The sequence below is a fragment of the Pan paniscus genome, chromosome 6, assembly GCF_029289425.2.
Source record: "Pan paniscus chromosome 6, NHGRI_mPanPan1-v2.0_pri, whole genome shotgun sequence".
Classification (NCBI taxonomy): Eukaryota; Metazoa; Chordata; class Mammalia; order Primates; family Hominidae; genus Pan; species Pan paniscus.
The window spans coordinates 9,990,071-10,012,583 of record NC_073255.2 but is presented as its reverse complement, the minus strand read 5'-3'; the positions used below and the strand labels follow the sequence as shown (position 1 = coordinate 10,012,583).

Here is a 22,513-nt window from a genome sequence, read left to right as displayed (position 1 = left end):
AGAAAAGCTTGAGTTAAGATAAGGGGCATTGTGGAAACCAAGGTTCTTGTTATGTAGATGAAGCCTCAGAACAGGCTTCAGAGAGAATAGATGATAAATATATCTTATTGGATCTTAAAAGGTGTCAGAATCTCCAGAAAAGACCTGGATTCTTTTCTGTAAGGGAAGGAGATTCTCTACAGAATGCAAATTTTCCCCAAAGAGATGGCTTTGCAGGACTATTTTAAAGTGTGTCAAAGAAAATATATTATGGGGTAAAATACTATGATTTCCTTCAGGGACTGCTATCTGTCATGTGATGCTATATCAGAGTCTGGATGGAGTTGGGTATCTTACTGATACAAAGAGCCTGTTCTGTCAGTCTTATCATCTGTATTCTAGTGTTAATGTTGGTAAGCTGTGCCTAAACTCTGAAGGGAGGAGAGTATGACAAGGCATGTCCGACCCCCTCCTTCCCATCATGACCTGAATTAGTTTTTCATGTTTATTTTGGATCTTGCTGGCCAACAGGGGAGTCCATTCAGTCAGTTGTGGGGGCTTAGAATTTTATTTTTGCTTTACAATTAAAATGTCAGTTTTCAAAAATGGGATCATAAGGACAATGATTCATCACAATTTTTTGGTGAACTCTAACAGTGTTCTTAGTGTTCTTGCCCAGTTGTTTCATAAAAACTGGTAAGGAAAAGACTAAAACTAAATTCTTCTGATGCCAGGAACAGTGGCTCATGCCTGTTATCCCAGCACTTTGGGAGACTGAGGCAGGTGGATCATGAGGTCAGGAGACCAAGACCATCCTGGCCAACATGGTGAAACCCCGTCTCGACTAAAACACAAAAAATTAGCTGGGTGTAGTGGTGCGCGCCTGTAGTTCCAGCTACTTGGGAGGCTGAGGCAGGGGAATCACTTGAACTGGGAGGCGGAGATTGCAGTGAGCCGAGATCACGCCACTACACTCCAGCCTGGCGACAGAGCAAGACTCCACCTCTAAATAAATAAATAAATAGATAAATAAAGAAATTCTTCTCTTAACCTAGAATATTCTCTCCACAAATTCAGAAAATAAAGAAAACAATTTTATTATTGAATAAACATTAAACCAAACTGTGATGCCCATCGCAGGTGATCCATTAATGAGATGCAAAGAGAAATAAAGCCTCCTTTTTTTTTTTTTTGAGACAGAGTCTTGCTGTGTCACCCAGGCTGGAGTGCAGTGGTATGATCTCGGCTCACTGCAACCTCTGCCTCCCCAGTTTAAGCGATTCTGCTGCCTCAGCCTCCCAAGTAACTGGGACTACAGGCACATGCCACCACGCCTGGCTAATTTTTTGTATTTTTAGTAGAGATGGGGTTTCGTCATGTTAGCTAGTATGGTCTCAAAATCCTGACCTCGCAATTCGCCCGCCTAGGCCTCCCAAAGTGCTGGAATTATAGGCGTGAGCCATGGCGCCCGGCCAAAGCCTCCTTTTTACATAGCCTGGCAGACATGATCCACTGCATACACGCTCTCAAGATAAACGGTAACTCATCCTCATGTAAAAGGACTTGCTTTTTTTTTTTTTTTTTTTTTGAGACAGGGTCTCATTCTGTCATCCAGGCTGGAGTGTAGTGGTGTGATCTTGGCTCACTGTAACCCCCACCTCCTGGGTTCAAGTGATTCTCGTGCTTAAGCCTCCCGAGTAGCTGGAATTACAGACATGTGCCATCATGCCCAGCTAATATTTGTATTTTAGTAGAGACAGAGTTTCGCCATATTGGCCAGGCTGGACTCAAACTCCTTCTTTTGATTTCTGTGTGGCTTCAAGTGATCCGCCCATCTCAGCCTCCCCCAGAGTGCTGGGATTACAGGTGTGAGCCACCGCGCCTGGCCTGCTATTCATTCTTAAACACTCATCCTAAATTCACCTGGAAATCAAGGTGGCCACCCATGCTAGTTAATTACCTGTATCCGATGAAAAAACAAAACTTCTCATATCTCCTTGACAAGCAGGTAGTAACAGCTCAAGGTGCCTAGGCTAAACTCCCTAGGCAACAGGAAGATAGGGACACTATTTTCCTCGAGGTTTACATTTCAAAGACAAGACTCTCAGGCTCTTAAGAAAAAAATTCCTGGGTTGTGGCCGGGCTTGGTGGATCATGCCGGTAATCCCAGCACTTTGGGAGCCCGAGGCGGGTGGATCACCTGAGGTCAGGAGTTCAAGACGAGCCAGACCAACAAGGTGAAACTCCGTCTCTACTAAAAATACAAAAATTAGCCAGGCGTGGTGGCAGGCGCTGTAGTCTCAGCTACTCAGGAGGTTGAGACGGGGGAATTGCTTGAACCCAGGAAGCAGAGGTTGCAGTGAGCCGAGATCACACCACTGCACTCCAGCCTGGGTGAGAGTGAGATTCTGTCTCAAAAAAAAAAAAAAAAAAAAAAAAAATTCCCAGGTTGTAGTGTTGGCAAGAAGTTCATTCACCTTTTTAAAAGATTTAGATACATGTCAAAGGCACAAAAGTTATTTATATTACCACGTTTATCAAGGAAATACTCTTTAAAAAGGAGAGGAGAAAAGGTTAATTTACCTTTTGGCAAATAAGACAAATTTAATCTTTTTTTTTTTTAGAAAATCCGTACAGTGAGGGCTGGACACAGTGGCTCACATCATCTGTAATCCCAGCACTTTGGGAGGCCAAGGCAGGCAGATTGCTTCAGGCCAGGAGTTCGAGACCAGCCCGGGCAACATGGCGAAACCCCATCTGTACTACAAATACAAAAATTAGCTGGGCATGGTAGTGTGCGCCTATTGTCCCAGCTACTCTGGAGGCTGAAGCATGAGAACCGCTCGAACATGGGAGGCAGAGTTTGCAGTGAGCCAAGATTGAGCCACTACAATCCAGTCTGGGTGACAAGAGTGAAACTGTGTCTCAAAAAACAAAAAACAAAAAAACAAAAACAAAGAGCCTCTTTTCCATCTCCCTGCCACAGAGTAATTTCATTTGCTTTTTTCCTCAGGGTTTACTGGGTTTCTGGGTTCCAGAAGGGGAAATTCTCTTCAAGGTACAGAAACCACAACTCTGCAGAGAACCGCAGAGATGGCAGCATGACCAGACCCCGGTCAGGTGTGGGGACGCTGCTGGGCTGAGACTTGGGCTGAAATTCTGCTGCAGGTCGACTTATTCCCATCAGCACCAAAGCCGCTGGAGGGGGTCATCCAACAGCAAAGGAAGCGGGGGCGCAGCTTGGAGGCTGTTTCAGATAGTCTCACTGAGCCAAGGACTCAAGGTCTGGCCACAGCCCTCCCAAGTGAGGCCCAGATCATATTTCACTATGCTCAGAAAACCTTGTCTACGGCCGGGCTCGGTGGCTCACGCCTGTAATCCCAGAACTTTGGGAGGCCAAGGCGGGCAGGATCACAAGGTCAGGAGATGGAGACCAGCCTGGCTAACACGGCGAAACCCCGTCTCTACTAAAAATACAAAAAAATTAGCCGGGCGTGGTGGCAGGCACCTGTAGTCCCAGCTACTGGGGAGGCTGAGGCAGGAGAAAAGCGTGAACCTGGGAGGCGAAGCTTGCAGTGAGCCGAGATCACGCCACTGCACTCCAGCCTGGGTGACAGAGCGAGACTCTATCTCCAAAAAAAAAAAAAAGAAAGAAAGAAAGAAAGAAAACCTTGTCTGCTCATTTCAGTCCATAGTGACTTTGCTTTCTTAGGATCTCTCTTACACTGTTCAACCCAGAGAGTTCCAAATCTGAATGGATTCCAATGATGGGGTTAAATCAGGCCCCACCTCAGTTTCTGAATTACAATCAATAGGGCCAGGTCCCAGCATCTATATCTTAATGTTCCTCCATGTGATCCTCATGCTGAAAGGCTGGTATTTGCAAATCCCTTCTTGTGGGGAGTGAAGAGTTTTTTTAGAGACAGGCCTCACTCTGAGGCCCAGCCTCGAAGGCAGTGGTGGGATCACAGCTCACTGCAGCCTCCAACTCCTGGCTGCAAGAAATCCTCCCACCTTGGCAACCAAAGTGTTGGGATTACAGGAGTGACCACTGTGTCCGGCCAGGAAAGCCCTTCTGTGTCACTTGAATGATATTTCTGCCGCATACCTGCAGCCATTGCTGTATTCAACTGCATCACTGCGGGAAAAGAGAAGGCGAGAGGTAGCTATTTTGCTTTTTTCTGAACATATCAGACCAAACCTGGGCTGTTTAGCTTTTTTTTTTTTTTTTTTTTGAGATGGTGTCTCGCTCTGTCGCCCAGGCTGGAGTGCAGTGGCGCAATCTCGGCTCACTGCAACCTCTGCCTTCCAGGTTCCAGCGATTCTCCTGCCTCAGCCTCCCAAGTAGCTGGGATTACAGATCTGCACTCCCAGGCCCAGCTCATTTTTTCTGTATTTTTAGTAGAGACGGATTTCAGCACGTTGGCCAGGCTGGTCTCGAACTTCTGACCTCTGGTGATCTGTCTGCCTCAGCTTCTTAAAGTGGTAGGATTACAGGCATGAGCCACCGCACCTGCTTTGCTACGTTTTTTGACAACGTATCAACATCATTTAAGATGGGCACGGCCTCAGTGTAGTGTGTCTAGACAAGGTGGCCAGAAGAGAGAGGAATATGCAAACCAGGCTTGAAGACGGGTTAAATCAGAGCTTTTCATTCCACAAAAGAGCAATTTTAACGGGGTCAGAACATTGATCTTCTAATATTTGAAAGCCTGTTAACTAGGAGACAGATAGCAAACTCTTTTGTTGTAGGAGAACCCACCCAGCTCTGACGGTTTAAAGCGTCATGAATGCAAATTTGAACTCCAGAAAAGCAGAGTTTCCTAACAATGGGACTTCCACAGCAATGGGATCTGCTTCCTCGTTCAGTCTGTGCCTTTCCCATGAGCGAGAGACTCCTAGGAGAGCCACAGCACATTAGGAAGCCATGTGGGAACTCACTCACAGGTTCTTTATTTTTTTGAGATGGAGTTTTGCTCTTGTTGCCCAGGCTGGAGTGCAATGGTGTGATCTTGGCTTGCTGCAACCTCTGCACCCCAAGTTCAAGTGATTCTCCTGCACCCCCTCACCCAAGTAGCTAGGATTACAGGCACCCGCCACCATGCCTGGCTAATTTTTTGTATTTTTTGTAGAGATGGGGTTTCACCATGTTGGCCAGGCTGGTCTCTAACTCCTGACCTCAAGTGATCCACCCCCTTTGGCCTCCCAAAGTGCTGGGATTATAGGCATGAGCCACTGAGCCCGGCCAGGAACCCACAGGTTTTTCGGATGGTCTCTGAATGTCATGCAACTCTTTTATTTTTTATCAAAAAAAATTTTTTGACACAACGTCTTGCTGTGTTGCCCAGACTGGAGTGCAGTGGCAAGATCATAGCTCACTCAGCTTCTAACTCCTGGGCTCAAGAGATCTTCCTGTCACGAGTCTCCCAAGTAGGTGGAGCACAGGTGCCAGCCACCACACCTGGCTAACTTGGTTTGGTTTTGTTTTTTTAGAGATGGGGTCTTGCTATGTTGCCTACACTGATCTTGAACTGCTGGCCTCAGGCAGTCTTCCTCCCTTGGCCCCCCAAAGTGCTGGGATTACAAGCATGAGCCACTGTGCACAGCTGAAATTTTTCGACTTAGTCTTCTTGTACATGCGATATTTTATTCATAGAATCCATAAATGGTAGGGAAATTTCTGAGTTCAGAGCAATACATATGATACAAAACTGGAGAGCCTAGCTTTAGGTAATCCATGGACTCCCTGAAATTGGGGACACCATTGGAAATATGTGTGAGCTCATGGGCACTTTCCTATGATTTTCAGGCCTCAAAATGTCTCTTGGACTCAAAGATGCCTTAGGGCAGAGGACGCTTGTACCCCCAGTATAGAATCTCGGACAGTGAATGTCAGTAAACATTCGGCAGAAAAGCTCTGCCAAATTGAGTGCTCTGATGTGATTTTTTCATCAAGGTCAATGTTCCTGGGATCTCTTGTACATGATCATCTCACTCATGTAAGGTTTCATAGTTTCTGCTTACCCTAGTTTTCTTTCCCACCCTGTTCCCTCTCCCACCAGACTGGACTCTGAAATGGGCATGTACAGAGAAGAGGAGACCCCAACATACTTCAGGCTTTGAGTGGAGAGGACACAGCCTCTGCTGGGACAGGGAACAGAGGGATGCGGAGACCCTGAAGATGCTTTTGGACAGTGGTCTGAGGTTGGGACAGTGGCAGGAGATACCATTCACCCAGGACAAGAGATCAGCCTGGCAGTTACATGTGTTTTTCTTCCAAATGGTTGCCAGGTTGGAATAACCAATGACATCAGAGATTCCAACCTTCCTAGGAAGGACTGGACTCTGTGGGCGCCTGGGAGCTCAGGTGGACAACAGCATCTTCTCAGAGCTGTTCTCCACTCCTGACTTCTCCCAGCCTCGAGAATTGACAACACACTCTTCTGGGTCTTAGCAGAGTCCAGAAGAAGGCCTTGGGCAGAACAGAGACTAGGTTCCATGGGATGGGACAGATTTTGGGAAAGATCATGACCAACCATCAACCACACCTCCAGAATGAGGAGCAGAGCCCCCAGCCCAGCGCCTCAGGGTACCCCCTCCAGGAGGTGGTGGATGATGAAGTGTCAGGACCATCAGGTGAGGGGACTGGAGGAAGAAGAGGTAGGATAGGATTGACTAAGACGAAGGAAGGGGGACGGGCGCAGTGGCTCACGCCTGTAACCCCAACACTTTGGGAGGCCGAGGTGGGCAGATCACCTAAGGTTAGGAGTTCGAGACCAGCCTGGCCAATATGGTGAAACTCCATCTCTACTAAAAGTACAAAAATTAGCCAGATGGTAGTGGTGCGCGCCTGTAATCCCAGCTACTCGGGAGGCTGAGACAGGAGCATCGCTTGAGCCTGGGAGGAAGAGGTTGCAGTGAGCCGAGATAGCACTACTGCACTCCAGTCTGGGTGAGAGAGAGATATTGTCTCAAAACAAACAAAAAAAAAGGTCAGAGATCAGGAAGGAGAACCTGAGAAGGGTGTGTGGGAAGAATGGAGAAATTCAGGCTGGGTGCAGTGGCTCACACCGGTAATCCCAGCACTTTGGGAGGCCAAGGCAGGCGGTTCACTTGGCCTGCCAGGAGTTTGAGGCCAGGAGTTTGAGACCAGCCTGGCCAACATGGTGAAACCCCATCTCTACTAAAAGTACAAAACTGAGCTGGGCATTATAGCAGACACCTGTAATCCCAGCTACCTGAGAGCTGAGAGGCTGAGGCAGGAGAATAACTGGAATCCGGGAGATGGATGTTGCAGTGAGCTGAGATTGCACCACTACACTCCAGCCTGGGAGACAAAGCAAGATTCTGTCTCAAAACAAAACAAAACAAAACAAACAAACAAACAAACAGAAAAAGAGGGACTCAGAGAGCCAGGGACCAGGGAAGGACATGAGGAAGTGTTCTCAGGACAGAGAGATGCAAGAATGGGGAGGAGAAGGAGCACCACATGGGGCTCAGCAGAGGAGAAAGACAGAAAGATGGCTTGGAGAAACCAACAGTCTGTGAGGCTGGGGAGGATGGAGAGTAGTTTGGGGTTTTGGATCGGGGTCTAAGGTGATCAGTTGCAGAAGCATTACACCATGGCCTGGTTTCTTTACTCAGCCCCTGGGGTAGATCCCAGCCCCTGGGGTAGGTCCCTTTGCTGGAAAAGGAAGAGGGAGTGGTCGGACGAATCTGAGGAGGAGTCAGAGGAGGAGCCAGAGAAGGAGCTCGCCTCTGAGCCTGAGGAGACCTGGGTGGCGGAGACACTGTGTGGGCTCAAGAAGAAGCTGAAGTGACAGCGAGTGTCACCTGTGCTCCCTGAGCACCTGAGGCCTTCAACAGGCTGCTTGGTAGGAGGACACCCCAGAGAGCACTTCCAATCCCGTTCTTTCTAAAAAGAGGAAACTTCCAATAACCACACTTTTCCAATGGGAAAAATATGCCCCCAGTGGGTGAGCTCTCCATGCGGGAGGACTCAGAAGTGATCACTCATGAGGGACGTTTAGGAGACGATAGAGGATTAGGATTAGGTCAGCGCTTGGGATGAGAAAGCTTGGTTTTGAGCTGAGTGCGGGGGCTCACGCCTGAGATCCCAGCACACTGGGAGGCTGAGGCAAGAGGATTGCTTGAACTCAGGACTTTGAGGCTGCAGTGAGCTATGATGGCACCACTGCACTCCAGCTTGGGTGATAGAGCAAAACTCTGTCTCAAAAGAAAAAGCAAGGCCAGGCGCGGTAGCTCATACCTGTAATCCCAGCACTTTGGGAGGCTGAGGCAGGTGGATCACCTGAGGTCAGGAGCTAGAGACCAGTCTGACCAACATAGTAAAACCTGATCTCTACTAAAAATACAAAAATTAGCCGGGTGTGGTAGCACACGCCTGTAATCCCAGCTACTCAGGGGACTGAGACAGGAGAATCGCTTGAACTTGGGAGGTCGAGGTTGCAGTGAGCTGAGATTGTGCCACTGCATTCCAGCCTGGCCCACAGAGCAAGACTCCATCTCAATAAGTAAGTAAGTAAATAAATAAATAAATAAATAAATAAAACAAAATAAAAATCAAAGAAAGTGGTTTCAGCTGTGCTCTCTGAAACTTAATGTCTCTTACTGACTTTTCTAAACCTAAGTGTCTCCATCCACAGAGGGGGATACCGAGGCCATGGTCGCACCCTGATGTGACTGTCTTATGGGAAAATGATGGGAATTCCTTTATGACTCTGCAGTGGTCCCTCCGTGTCTGCTGGAGGGCGTCCTGGCTTATTCCCAGCTCTACATCCTGTAGATTCTCACACCCAGGGCCTCCTTCGGCCTCTTCTCAGGGGAGTCTCAGAGCGGGAGCCTCTCTCCTTTGCCCAGTGAAAGTCATTCTCCCCCCTCCCATCCACCTCGCCCGTGGCAGCAATCCTGAGAGTTCCCCCCCGGGAGGCACACTTCTCCTCGCTGCCCTGCTGCTCCCACAGAAAGCTTCTCATGCTGACATCTGCCCTCCAATAACAGAGGATCCTGTGATTAAAAGATTCCTGGCCTGGGACAAAGATCTGAGGGTGTCGGACAAGGTAAGGTTGTTTTCTACGGAACGGTGTTCCTGCTTCAATGCACCGCCCGGAGCAGGCCCAGCTTCCAAACCCACAGTTCCTCTCCTCTCTCCCTCCAGCATCTCCCACCAGATGCTCCCACAGTCTTTTTCTTTTCTTTTTGTGAGACAGAGTCTCGCTCTGTTGCCCAGGCTGGAGGGCAGTGTCTCAACCTTGGCTCACTGCAGCCGACGCCTCCCGAGTTCAAGGCATTCTCCTGCCTCAGCCTCTCAAGCAGCTGGGATTACAGGCATGCACCACCATGGCTGGCTAATTTTTGTGTTTTTAGTAGAGACAGGGTTTTGCCATGTTGACCTGGCTGGCCTTGAACACCTGACCTCAGGTGTTCCACTCGCTTTGGCCTCCCAAAGTGCTGGAATTACAGACATCAGCCACTGTGCCCCTCCAGCTCCCACAGTCTTGAGTCTTGGTGCCCATTTTTTTTTTTTTTTTTGAGACAGTATCTAGCTGAGTTCCCCAGGATGGAGTGCAGTGGCATGATCACAGCTCACTGCAGCCTCTAATTCCTGAGCTCAAGCAATCCTCCTGCCTCAGCCTCCTGAGTAGCTGGGAGTACAGGCACATGCCATCACGCTTGAATAATTTTTATACAAACAGGGTCTTGCTATGTTGCCCCGGTTGTTCTCGAACTGTTGGGCTCACGTGATCCTCCTGTCTCCACCTCTCAAACTAGTGGGATCACAGGCTTCAGCCGCCACTCCCAGCTATTCTTGGTCTTTTTTATGATTTGCCAGCATCTCCCTCCGGACTCTGCTAGTCTCTTGCCGAGTGAATGAGTGGCCCCTGCCTCTCCTACAGGTTGTTTGGGATCTGAGCCATGGGCCACAGTCTGGTCGCAGCCCTGAAGCTCCTGGCCCCTCTACTCTCAGCTCTTTGGGACAGTTCTCTGCCTGGCACACAAAAGACCCTCCTGACACCAGCTGACCTAGACTCACCCTTTCAAAGATCCCATCAGAGCCCACCATCCTGGGAGCATCACCGACATCCCTTCCTCCGGCTTCTCGAATTTGCATCCGACCTTTGAATACCCCTCCACCCTGCAATTTGCACATGAGCACAGTCACCCCAACACTGAGGTCCCTTCTCTGATGGGCAACCCCTCCCCAGACCCCCATTCCACTATCTCCATGATCTTCCTCTCCCAAGATGTGACCTCTCCCTCTCTGTGTTCCCTTCGCTCCATCAGTATCTCCTGGCTATGGTCATAGCATATTCTAGCCCGGCCAGCCTCTTCTCCTGGCAATACCAACGCATTCATTTCTTCCTGGCTCTGTGAGTGGTTTGCTGACTCCTATCCATCAGTATCCAACGCCCTGGGACAGCAGAGGAAGGTGAGATTCCAGCCTTTCATTTATTCTTTCACCTATTTGTCCTCTTTACTCTGTGTACAAAAAAGACAGGATTATACTATCTTGTTCTTAAACTGTTTCTAAAAAGAAACTCAGGCTGGGCGCAGTGGCTCATGCCTGTAATCCCAGCACTTTGGGAGGCCAAGGCAAGTGGATCACCTGAGGTTAGGAGTTCGAGACCAGCCTGGCCAACATGGCCAAACCCCGTCTCTAGTAAAAATAGAAAAATTAGTTGGGCATGGTGGTATGCACTTGTAATCCCAGCTACTTGGGAAGCTGAGGCAAGAGAACCCCTTGAACCCAGGAGGTGGAAGTTGCAGTAAGCTAAGGTTGAGCTACTGCACTCCAGCCTGGGTGACAGAGCAAGACTTTTTCTCAAAAAAAAAAAAAAGAATAAAGCAAAAGGAAGCATAAACTGCTCCTAAGGGGAGAAGAAAAGGAGCGGAGGAGCGGACACGACACTTCCCCCAGCAAGCAGACGTTTCTGGTTCTTCTCTCTCTCTCCTTCCCACATCAACCGCAAATGCCATCGACCTCCTTCGGGTTCCCACGACAGAAGCCACAGTTCAGGTCCCCCTTGCATCACTCGAATCCACTGTCAAATGCTCCCTGCCGGGGTCTCCTGGAGTCTCTCCCCAAGCCAGGGGGCTCCCTAGTGCAGCCTGAACATCTTTCCACAGCACAACAACCTCACTGCCCACCTGAACAACCTCCTTAGCTGACGTCTTTCTAAATCGAGGCCAGGGTAACAGTGCCAATTCCACCCTCTCTACAATCTCTACAACCACACTGGCTCACCATCTTGGTGTTTCCTGGCTTGGCTTCACTGCTCCTTCCAAACGCCCTCCACTTGACTTTGCGTTTGTGTTTTCTGTCTGGGTGTCCCACACACATGTGGTTCTGAAGGGAAGGACCCATTCCTTGAAGTCAGTTCACCCCACAGCCTCTGTCATGCCTTCCCTCATCTTCCAACTTCTGCAAGCCCATAGCTCTCCAGTTACATCCTATTATAATGTGACACTGGGATTAGGTCATCTGCCTTGATTACTCCCAGTCCCATTAGACTAGATGCCTGTAGAAGGCAGGGTCCTGGCAAACTATCAATGTATTCAATTTCTTTTATTTTTTTGAGACAGACTTGCCCTGTCCCCCAAGCTGGAGTGCAGTGGTGAGATCATAGCTCACTGCAGCCTCCATATCCTGGGCTCAAGCGATCCTCCCACCTCAGCCCCTTGATTAGCTCCGACTACAGGGCTGTGCCACCACACCTGGACAGTTATTGATTGGTTGATTGATTGGGACAGAGTCTTGCTGTGCCTCTCAGGCTGGAGTGGAGGGGCCCAATCTCGGCTCACTGCAACCTCCGCCTCCTGGGTTCACACAATTCTTATGCTTCAGCCTCTTGAGTCGCTAGGACTAACAGGTGTGCCACCGCACCAGGCTGACTTTTGTATTTTTAGTAGAGACGGGGTTTCTCCAGGTTGACCAGGCTGGTCTCGAACTCCTGGTCTCAAGCGATCCACCTGCTTCAGCCTTCTAAAATGCTGGGATTACAGGCATGAGCCACTGTGTCTGGCGTATTTTTTATATTTTTAATAGAGACGAGGGTCTTGCTATGTTGCCCAGGCCCATCTCAAACTCCTGGCCTCAAGTGATCCTCCTGCTTCGGCCTCCCAATGTGCTGGGATTCCTCGCATAAGCCACCACTCTCGGCCACCAGTTGGGTTTTTGTCTCCATCCTGAGGGCGTGGGAGGTGCCCTTCAGCAGGTCTCTGTCCAGCAGAGCCCTCCTGAGGAAGGCGTGGCTCTCTGCAGGGTGGGTGCCCGTCCTGAGGTGAGGACGGTCCCCTACCCTCCTCTCTGGGAAGCTGACCTCAGCCAGAAGTCTCTCCTGGTGGTGCCCCTGAGCAGTAACCTGATTTCTGTTCCCAGCTACCTGACCAATGACATGGAGGAGGACAGCGAGACCCCCAAACAAAACATCTTCTACTTCCTGTACGGGAAGAACTGCTCTCAGATTGCCTTGTCCCACAAGCTTTGGTTCCAGTTCTTCCACTCCGTGCGCTGCAGGGCTTGGGTTTTCCTGGAGGAGTTGGAGGAGGTGGGTGGGGCCTGGGGAGATGGAGGAGGTGGGGAGGAATCGGGTGGGCTGGAGGCTGGATGAGGGGAGGGAGGAGTATCCTGGGGAGTCCCCATCTTCTTAAGGGGCATTTGTTTTTCCAGATCCAGGGTTATGACCCAGAGCACTGGGTGTGGGCGTGAGATCGGGCCCGCCTTTCCTAGAGCTCCAGGGACCGTGGAGGCCTGAGGTCATCGGCCTGAGAGAAGGTACATCTGTGTCCTCTGGGGTAAAGGCAGAATATTGGGGTCTATTTCAGAAATCTGAGGAACCCAACTGCTTGATCTGGCTTCAAGCCTGGGCAACGTGGCGAGATCCCCTCTCCACAAAAATACAAAAAGTAGCCAGGCGATGTGGGAGGCATCTCTACTTCCAACTACTCAGGAGGCTGAGGCAGGAGGATCGCTGGAGCCTGGGAGGTCGGGGCTGCAGGGAGCCCTGATCCTGCCACTGCACTCCAGCCCGGTTGACAGAGTGAGACCCTGACTCAAAAATAATCATAAATATTGAGTTTGGGGAGGTTCATTATGATTGACGCACTTGAATTACCGATTTGGGTCGAGGGTTCAGTGAAGCTTTGGTTTACATCTTGTGCAGCTAACCACGTTGAGCACAGAGCATGAGACTTCATCATGAGGAGGTAGGATTATGGATTAGGCTTCTGGACTCGGGGTTCGTGACGTTGTCACATTAGAAACAGATCTAGCATGGTTACAAGTTTAGCTCTTAAGTGACACAAAAGGCCCCAGCTGTGATGAAGTCCAAAGCCACATTCTCTGAGGGTGCCCTACTCCCTGGGCAGACCCACCCAAAGTCCTTGCTATGAAGCAGATCACTGGGGCTGCCCTTGGGTGTATTAAGTGAGTTTTGGAGTCAGGGTCACCAAAGTGTGAGTTTCACAGTTGAACACCATGGTTCAGAAGCAGGCTATGGAATGAAGGACAGGAGATAAAATTGGATTTCTCAATTGCTCTGAACTCTAGTTAGACTTGACATGGGACGTGAATAACCTTCCTGTCTAGAGAGCTGCCTCCTTGAAGTGTGACATCCTCTTTCTCGCTTCCAGAACGCCGGGCCCAGGGGAGATGCGGATTTTCATCAGGAACTTTATTCCAATGCTAATGGCAGGCACCAGGAAGAAGGAGAGGAGCTATTTGTGCAGATCATCTAGAAGAACCTGGACTGTTCTAGATGAAGCTGAATAGAGTGATCACGTTGTTGTCCTAGGACTGGGGGTGGGGGTGGGGTGGTATTTCTAGGAATCCACAGAGAACAGTGAGAAACCAGGGGTGTTTCTGGTTCCACCCCTTCCTGCGGCACCACTTCCCTTTTTATATTGCTGAATTCCAACTTCCTGGGGTGGAACCTGGAGGTCCTGTTTCTTACGGACTTGGTTGCCACAGTCCAGGAGCATTTGAAGGCACAGTGCAGACACTCAGATTGGCATGGAATTCTTTGTGAAATATGAGTGCCATAGACTGTAACAGACAGCTTCATGCACACTATGCATTTATTGGTTTGGAAAATGTTGGCCATCGAATTATTAATAGGTTTATTTCAAATAGTTTGGAAATTGTTGTACTTTTGAAAACATGCTGTTCCTGTAGATTTTTTGATGAGAGTTATAGCTGTTATACATACATAAAGATAACTTTCTTTTCATTTTGAGAATCCTTTTTATCCTAAATCTTTTATTATCTTTAAATTGTTTTCTGTATTATTATATGTGCCTCTGAAGCGAGTACACTTTTTATCTATGATACTTCCATAATAATCTCTTCTATTTATAGCTATTGGTAGTTCCCCTAAATTCCTGTCATACACATTTTTATTTGCTGTTTAGATTTGTGACTGAATTGTGAGAATTCAGTTGTGATTTTTAACATCTTAGATATATACTAACATGTCTAATATATACTATATATTTTATTGGTTTATTTTGAAAAAGATGGGCATTATTAGAAGAATTATTACTACATTTATTTTAAATATTTTGAAAATATTGGTATTTTTGAATAGACACTGTTCCTATAAAGTTGTGAGATGGGTGTTACAGCTGCTATATACACATAAATATAATTTTGTTTTCCTTTTTAAGAGAGGATTCTTTTTATCCTAAATCTTTTATCTGTAAATCTTTGTATCTATTATTACATGTGCTGCTGAAGGGAGCACTCTTTTTATCTATGATACTTAATATATGTATTACACTTATAGCTACATGATAGTTCCCCTAAATTCTTATAAAAATAAAATTTTATTTGATGTTTACTGTATGTTTTTGAAATGTGAGAATTCAGATGTAACTTTTTACCTTGTATTGGCATGTTTGTATGTTACTTTAAAGAGGATGTGTGTTTTAAAGGAGAACATGAGCTGTGTGTTTTCAAGAGAACAAGGCAGTGCATCTCTTGGGGAAACGTAATAAAGATGAAGTTTTCTCACCTACACAGCGAGTGTGATCATATTGGTCTGGATTGATTATTTGCTGTCATGTGACATTTTTCCTCAATGGGCTTTTGGTTATTTGAACATATATATTAATTAGCTCTAGAAGACAATCCTGCATTATTTTTTATGTAGAAAAAAAACACAAGGCTGGGTGCAGTACTCACACCTACATTCCCAGCACTTTTGGAGGTCATGGCGGGAGGATCGCTTGAGGCCAGGAGTTTGAGGCCAGCCTGGGCAACATAGCATCAACAACTATTTTTTAAAAATTTTTTTAAAAAGAAAAATAATAGAAGAGAAGGCCAATCCCAAGCTAGAGGTTTTGTTTGTTTGTTTGTTTTGGAAACAGAGTCTCGCTGTGTCTCCCAGGCTGGAGTGCAGTGGCATGACCTTGGCTCACTGCAACTTTCACCTCTGGATTCAAGCGAATTCTCCTGCCTCAGCCTCCTAAGTATGGGACTACAGGCACCCAACCTTACATCCGACTAACTTTTGTAAAAATAGTAGAGACGGGGTTTCATCATGTTGGCCAGTCTGGTCTCCAACTCCTGACCTCAAGTGAATTGCCCGTCTTGGCCTTCCAAAGTGCTGGGATTAAGGGAGGAGACCACCTCTCATATTGTCTTATGCCCAATTTCTGCCTCCAAAGAAAGAAAAAGTAAAAACGAAAAGGCAGAAATGAAAACCACAGGCAGACAGCCCGGCGCCACACCCTGGGCCTGGTAGTTAAAGATCGACCCCTGATCTAATCGGTGATGTTATCTATAGACTACAGACATTGTATAGAAATGCACTGTGAAAATCCCTATCTGGTTTTGTTCTGATCTAATTACCGGTGCATGCAGCCCCCAGTCATGTACCCCCTGCTTGCTCAATCACGACCCTCTCAAGTGCACCCCCTTAGAGTTGTGAGCCCTTAAAAGGGACAGGAATTGCTCACTCGGGGAGCTCGGCTCTTGAGACAGGAGTCTTGCCAATGCCCCTGGCTGAATAAACCCCTTCCTTCTTTAACTTGGTGTGTGAGGAGTTTTATCTGTGACTCATCCTGCTGCATTTCTTGGTTCCCTGACCGGGAAGCGAGGTGACTGGCAGATGGTCGAGGCAGCTCCTTAGGTGGCTTAAGCCTGCCCCATGGAACATCCTTGAGGGGGACTCTGACCAGCCCGAGCGACGCGGATCCTGCGAGCGCTCCCAAGTAGGCATTTGCCCTACTGGGACGCCTTGCCAGAGCAGTGTGTGGCAGGCCCCCGTGAAGGATCAACGCAGTGGCTGAACACTGGGAAGGAATGGGCACTTGGAGTCTGGACATCTAAAACTCGGTAAGACTAGTCTTTGAAACTTACCCACTCCATTTGAGTGGAAGCGTGGCCTGATCACCCATAGTGCGCCTTTATTGGCACTTTGGTTTTGGTTTTGACTTGGTTTGAATAGCTTGATGGGACTGGTTTTGGGAACTTGCCTACTCCATTTGAGTGGAAGCGTGGCCTGGTCACCCATGGTGTGCCTGTACCAGCACTCTGGTTTTTGTTTTTGACTTGACTTGGATTGCTTGATACTTTGGTTTTGACCTGGCTTGGATTTCTGGATACTCTGATCTTGGTTTTGATTTTGGTTTGGTGTAAACTACAAAAGTGTGTGCCATTTTTACCCATTCTTTGTTTTGTGGTGTGCGTGTGGTGTGAGTGTGGTGTTTTGTCTTGAGGAAACATGGGTGAGGACCAAAGTAAGCCCACCCCACTAGGAACTATGTTGAAAAATTTCAAAAAAAGGATTTAAGGGAGACTATGGAGTACTATGACACCAGGAAAACTTACAACTTTGTGTAAGATAGACTGGCCAGCATTAGAGGTGGGTTGGCCATTAGAAGGAAGCCTGGACAGGTCCCCTGTTTCGAAGGTATGGCACAAGGTAACCTGTAAGCCAAGGCACCCAGACCAGTTCCCGTACATAGACACTTGATTACAGCTGGTTTTAGACTCCCCGCCCCCAACACACAGTGGTTGAGAGAACAGCAGCATAAGCAGCTGGCAGAGGCAAGCAAAGAGCAGCAGAGAGAGAGAAAGGAAAGAGACAGAGAGGAAAAGAGGCAAAGAGAGAGAGGAAGAGACAGAGAGGAAGAGACAGACAAAGAAGGAGTCAAAGAGAGAAAGAAAGAAAGAAAGAAAGATGATTTAACATTAATCACTGAAAATTCCCTTAACCCAGCAGGTTTCCTAACAGGGGATCTAAATCTTAATTATCATACGAAGGTCTGACCAGACCTAGGAGGAACTCCCTTCAGGACAGGACGATCGATGGTTCCTCCCGGGTAATTGAAAAAAAAAAAAAAAAAAAAAGCCATCTATACCAATTCTAATTTGGACAAAACAAGGTCGTATTAATAGCAAAGGATAATTAAAATCCCAAACTTACAAGGTTTTCAACTAAAGTAAAGTCTGCTAAAAGTTAACAGTGTAACATGTATTATAGTAACTTCTATTCTTGTGGCGTTAGACAGTCTAGTCCACAGACATAAAAAAGGTTTGCTTTGGAAAAGAATGGTTATCATCTTCGGAAAAAAAGGAAAAAAAAGGGGGGGGGGACGGAATTTATATAAAAAGAGTATTATATGGTAAATTCTTGTCCTGAAACAAATTAACTGGTTGTTTAAAGAAAGAAATATTTGTAATAAGTCAGAAAGTTGATGCATGTTGAAGAACTGTCTGCGAAAGTCATTGTCTGCGAAAGAGAAAAATGTTATAAAAAAGAATTTATGCAAAAAATGTTGTATAATTTAAAAGTAACTAGGCCTCCTGAATGTAAAACTATTGAAGAAAAAACAGTTTATGTGTAAGATGTATAAGAAAAGTAAAATATACCTTTGGTAAAAGGATTATAAGGAGGCATAAGAATGTGGATTTTTACCTACATTAAAAAGTTTAAAAAATATATTGTTTTGAAGGTTTAAGCAAGTTTTAAAATGTTAATTGTAAAGAAAATTCTGTGTGTAAACATATTAGCTAAAGTTAAAGAAGTATCATCCAGTTTTTCTGTGAACTGGACATTAAAGTAAAAGCATAACAGGTTTTTCTTAAAGCACCAACCTGCTCTTTAGCAAAAATTATAAAAGGTTAAAAAGAGTCTATAAAATATTACCTTATGGTCAAACATTAAAAATTAGATAAATATGTTTACAAGGTTTTATTAAAGTTAGGTTTAACACTAATAACACACTAATATACAATTTAGCTTATCTGGTATAAAAATCATACAAAAAGCATTATTAAATATAAAATAGTGTTTAGCTTTCTTTGGTCTAAAAAGTAATAAAAATAGGTGCTAAAGGAAATTTCTCAGTAAAAAGGCACTAAGGACTATAAAGTCCACTGCCAGGGTCCCCACATTTAAAACAAAAGGTCAATTTCTTAGAAATTATATACTTGATTTATCCTCCACTTTTCTTTCTCTCAAAAACTAAAAGTATTTTAGCACATGTACCACTGCTAGAATTTCCGGTAAACCAGCACCAGCCTGAAGATCACGTTCTCATCAAAAAGTGGAAAGAAGAAAAATTCGAGCCAGCCTGGGAAGGACCCTACCTTGTGCTGCTAACCACCAAGACTGCTGTTCGTACAGCATAAAAGGATGGACTCATCACATCCGAGTCAAGAAAGCGCCACCCCCTCCAGAGTCGTAGGCTATAGTCCCATAGGAAAACCCTACCAAACTAAAGCTAAGAAAAATTTAACTCTTTTCATCTATTCTATTACTCTTCCTTCTTTCCTCATTCTATTGCTGACCATCTAGTTATTAACATAACCAAGTCAATTTCACCTCAAACTATTGCATTTAATGCTTGCCTTTTTATACCCTGTGGGGACTTGCCAAGTCAAAGACGGCTCTCTACTTCACAAAAGTACCTCTGTCCCTCCTGACTCTCCTCAGACTGGGCGTTAGTAAACTAGGACCATTTAATCCGGGGAGATTTCGATAAAGACCCCAGTGCCAACCAGGAGTCTTGCCCCCCGATGTAGAGTTTTCATGCCATAGTTGGTCCAACGTTCTGTGGACCACTAAAGAGCAAGGGTGGACTGCCCCAACCGGTTTTTGTAGTTTCCTAAAATCATACATTCATTTTACTAGAGGATCATAGAAGTTAAAGACTTAAAACAAACTTTAGCAATTAAGACAGGATACCAAGATGCAAATGCCTGGTTAATTGGATCAAATATTCCATCTGCACGTTAAACAAAAGCAATTGTTATGTGTGTGCACATGGCAGGCCAGAGGCCCAGATTGTCCCCTTTCCACTAAGGTGGTTCTCCAGTCAACCAGGCGTAGGCTGCACGGTAGGCCTTCTCTGGGATTCTACAGCCTGGAGTAATAAGTCGTGCCAAGCTCTCTCTGCTGCATCCCAAAGTCTAGCACCCTGTGGATCAGCCCCCAAGGGCCATCCAGCCTCTGTCTCCCAACACTAAGTTCACTTCGTGTCTCTCATGACAGGGAGGAAACTTAGCATTCCTTGGAGACCTGAAAGGATGCAGTGAGGTTAAGAATTTTCAAGAGCTTTTCAATCAGCCAGCCCTTGTTCATCCCAGAGCGGATGTATGGTGGTATTGTGGTGGGCCTTTACTGGACACTCTGCCGAATAACTGGAGTGGCGCTTGTACTTTAGTCCAATTGGCTACCCCTTTCACCCTGGCATTTCATCAACCAGAAGGAAAAAAAATATGATATCGTAAAGCAAGAGAAGCCCCTTATGGGTCTTTCGACTCTCATGTCTATTTAGACGCAACTGGAGTCCCACGAAGAATACCAGATCAATTTAAAGTTTGAAATCAAATAGCTGCAGGATTTAAGTCAATATTTTAGTAGGTGACAGTTAATAAAAATGTAGATTAGATAAACTGCATCTATTACAACCAACAACAACGAGGTTTTCATGAGTTAAAAGAAAAACTCATGTCGGCCCCAGCCCTGAGGCTACCTGACCTGACAAAACTCTTTATGTGTTAGAAAGAGAGAAAATCGCAGTTGGAGTTTTAACCCAGACTGTAGAGCCCTGGCCAAGGCCAGTGGCCTATCTCTCAAAACAACTAGACAAGGTTTCCCAAGGCTGGCCCCCAGGTCTAAGGGCCCTAGCAGCAACGGCCCTGTTAGCACAAGAAGCAGATAAACTAACCCTTAGGCAAAACCTGAATATAAAGGCCCCCCCATGCTGTGGTAACTTTAATAAATACCAAAGGACATCATTGGTTAACAAATGCTAGATTAACCAAGTACCAAAGCTTGCTATGTGAAAATCCCCACATAACCACTAAAGTTTACAACACCCTAAACCCCACCACCTTGCTCCCGGTACCAGACAGCCCAGTTGAACATAACTGTGTAGAGGTGTTGGACTCCGTTTATTCTAGCAGGCCCAATCTCCGAAACCATCCTTGAACATCAGTAGACTGTGAGCAGTACGTGGATAGCAGCAGCTTCGCCAACCCCTGCAAAGTGACTCTGAAGAAGACGACAAGCCCCGCTCCAGTCACACCCGGAAGCTGACTGATCCATGTACGGCCGAAGCATGAGGAAACTCATCGCGGGACTCATTTTCCTTAAAATTTGGACTTGTACAGTAAGGACTTCAACTGACCTTCCTCAGACTGAGGGCTGTTCCCAGTGTATACATCAAGTCACGGAGGTAGGACAAAAGGTTGCTACAGTCCTATTATTTTATGGTTATTGTAAGTGTACTGGAACTCTAAAAAGAACTTGTTTGTATAATGTTATTCTGTACGAGGTATGTAGCCCAGGAAATGACCAACCTGATGTGTGTTATGACCCATCTGAGCCTCCCCCATGACCACAGTTTTTAAAATAAGATTAAGGACTGAGGACTGGTGGGGGCTCATAAACGATACGAGTAAAGTGTTAGCCAAAACAGAAGAAAAAGGGGTGCCCAAACAAGTCACCTTAAAATTTGATGCCTGTGCTCTCATTAATAGTAATAAGTTAGGAATAAGGTGTGGTTCTCTTAATTAGAAAAGAGGCTATATGGCAGAAAATAAGTACATCTGTCATAAATTAGGACTGTGTGGAAATAAATGTAAATACTGGTCTTGTGTCATTTAGGCCACTTGGATAAAAAAAAAATGAGAAGGATCCAGTCCACCTTCAGAAAGGAAAAAATAGCCCTTCCTGTACTAAAGGACAATGTAACCCCTTAGAGCTAGTAATAACCAATCCCCTCGATCCTCGCTAGAAAAAAGAGGAACGTGTGACCTTAGGAATCACGGGGCCGGACTGAACCCTCGAGTAAATATCTTGGTTCGAGGAGAAGTTTACAAACGCTCTCCTGAGCCACTGTTTCAAACTTTCTATGATGAACTAAATGTGCCAGTACCAGAAATTCCAGGAAAAACAAGAAATTGGTTTTTGCAATTAGCCAAGCATGTAGCCCAGTCTCTCAATGTCACTTCATGTTATGTATGCGGAGGAACTGTAATGGGAGATCAATGGCCATGGGAAGCCCGAGAATTAGTACCTACAGACCCAGTTCCTGATGAATTCCCGGCTCAAAAGAATCACCCTGATAATTTCTAGGTCCTAAACGCCTCAATTATTGGACAATATTGCATAGCTAGTGTAGGAAAAGAATTCACTTACCCCATAGGACGACGTAGTTGTCTGAGACAAAAACAGTCACTTGGTGGAGTTCAAATCACACAGAAATAAATCCAAGGCCGGGCGCGGTGGCTCACGCCTGTAATCCCAGCACTTTGGGAGGCCGAGGCGGGTGGATCACAAGGTCAGGAGATCGAGACCATCGTGGCTAACATGGTGAAACCCCGTCTCTACTAAAAATACAAAAAATTAGCCAGGCGTGGTGGCGGGCGCCTGTAGTCCCAGCTACACGGGGGGCTGAGGCAGGAGAATGGCGTGAACCCGGGAGGCGGAGCTTGCAGTGAACAGAGATCGTGCCACTGCACTCCAGCCTGGACGACAGAGCGAGATTCTGTCTCAAAAAAAAAAAAAAAAAAAAAAAAAGAAAGAAATCCATTTAGTAAATCCCCAAAGTTGCAAACCATGTGGACCCACCCAGAGTCCCACCGGGACTGGATGGCCCCCACTGGATTATACTGGATATGTAGGCATAGAGCTTATGCCAAATTACCTGACCAGTAGGCAGGTAGTTGTTTTATTGGCACTATTAAACCATCTTTCTTCCTACTGCCCATAAAAACAGGCAGACTCCTGGGCTTCCCTGTCTATGCTTCCTGCGAAAAGAGAAGCATAGCTATAAAAAATTGAAAAAATGATAAATGACCCCTGAGAGAATCATACAATATTATAGGCCTGCTACTTAGGCAAAAGACGGCTCGTGAGGATACTGGACCCCCATTTACATGATCAACCGAATCATACGGTTACAAGCTGTCTTAAAAATAATCACTAACAAAACTGGCAGAGCCTTGACTATTCTGGCCCGGCAAGAAACTCAGATGAGAAATGCTATCTATCAAAAT

The 22,513-nt window shown here is 46.4% G+C and overlaps 1 pseudogene; it reads left to right on the top strand.

Moving 5' to 3' along the window:
- The first annotated feature begins 6,506 nt into the window (after positions 1 to 6,506).
- Positions 6,507 to 12,730, top strand: LOC100967573 (speedy protein E18-like; annotated as a pseudogene).
- The last annotated feature ends 9,783 nt before the right edge of the window (positions 12,731 to 22,513 follow it).